Here is a 1964-nt window from a genome sequence, read left to right on the forward strand (position 1 = left end):
AATTTAGTTGCAGATAAGCTTGATCCATTTGAAGCTTATTTTAAAACTTTTTAGGTGAGCTTGAAGCAGCCTTTACTCTAAAGCTAGTTTGGTTCTCCTCTTAAGCAAGGCCTGTCTTGGGTCTCTTCTGAAAGTACAGTGAGGTTGCTTTATGCTGATTGGTTGGAACTCAAACATCCCATAGCCCTGTGCAATCTATGATGATGTTTTCCTTGTCACTCTCTTGGAGTCTCATTCTTCACATATGAAACTTAGAAATCGGTCAAAACCCCTAAGGGGCAATGCAGATATTTGGAACTGTCTTTCTGCATAGTCTCCTTTACTTTGGGGCTTTTTATGCAAATTCCTGTCACTTGAGCCTTCCTAATATTTGATTATATCTCTCCAGCTTCAGACCTCCTACTCTTCTTGCTCGGGGCCAACTTTGTATTTGCAGGACCCTGTAAGAGAGTGCTCCCTTAAATTTACACCCTGTGCAACCTCCTTTCCCTTACCCTAGTCCAAGTGCTAGCCCTGTTCCCATTTACCGCTCCCTGTGCCAGGATCTACTAAATGCTTACAGGCTCTAAAAACAGATGATTATAAGTTTTACTTTGTTCATTTCCCTTCTTTTGGATGTCATTGTCCTGAGCTCTCTGTTGTTCAATATCTAAATAGTATTGATTTCATGCATTTTATCCAGATTTTTAGTTGCTTAAGGCAGGAGTGTGAATCTAGTCCCTGTTCTTCCATCTTGGCCAGGTTGAAAATACCCTAAACTCTCTTAGAAATCTAAATTAATAACTTAAAAACTTGTTAAATAATGTTAATAATCTGTAAAAAAAAAAGGTACAAAAAATCAATTAAAAAATTAACCAATCTTTAAATAAGTTATTCAAACTTATCTCCATTCAGTAATATACAAATTTTATCTTAAATCTTAATATTTTAATATATATTTTATATATTAATATATTTTGACTAAATTTAACTTAAATATAGTTAATAAAAATATATTTAATATATTTTAAGTATATGTAAAAATATATTTAGATTTTAGCTCAGTGAAACTGAATTCAAACTTCACCCCTTCAGAACTACAAAAAAATAAATGTGTTGTTTTAAGTGTATAATACACATATATGTAAACATGTATATATAATAGCAAAGACATAATTCTATGTATTTCATAGTGTTAATGTAGATATTACAACAATAACTAGTATTTATATATTCTTTTACAATTGTAATTAATATTTACATATACTGTTTCTTGTGATTCTAATATAAAACCTGTGATATATATAGGGTATCACTAAACCTAGAAGATACATGCCTTATTCCAAATCATCATCAGACTAAACAAATGCAACAATTTAAATACCTCTAAAGTCCTTCTGGCTCATGTAAGTTACTACATATTATAGAAGCTGCAAATAATAGTGAAGGCCAGTTAGAATGAAAGAGGAAACCAAGAGTTTCCACTTAAATAATACTTGAATATCTACTGGTATATGGGGTTTGTTACTTTTAAATATAAATACAAATTCAGGGCATGGAAGGAAATGAGGCTTTATAGGGAACACCAAAAAGAGCAGTTGCCCACTGCCTGATTCATCTTTTTCAATATTTCCAAGTCAGAAAGACATAAGCATTATAAAAATAAGGATAGTTTTTAATAGATACTTACTGTATGATCAGCCTTGTGCTAAGTGCCTAATATAGAATTTAATCCTAACATCAATGCATGTAGTAGGTACAATTATTAACCACTTTTAGTGCACAAACTAAAGTTTAGAGAGATTAAGAACCTAGCTCAAATTTATGTAGTTAATGGGTTACTGAGCCTGCAAGTGATCTAACTTGAAATTCTGACTTTAAAACCCATAGACTTAACCATAATTATATCGCTAGCTCATAAAAAACACCCTGTTTATGCCCTCATCGTGTTGAGACAAAGGTTCTTAACTTTTTCTTTGCCTCAT

This window comes from Pteropus alecto, unplaced genomic scaffold (assembly GCF_000325575.1).
Source record: "Pteropus alecto unplaced genomic scaffold, ASM32557v1 scaffold87, whole genome shotgun sequence".
Classification (NCBI taxonomy): domain Eukaryota; kingdom Metazoa; phylum Chordata; class Mammalia; order Chiroptera; family Pteropodidae; genus Pteropus; species Pteropus alecto.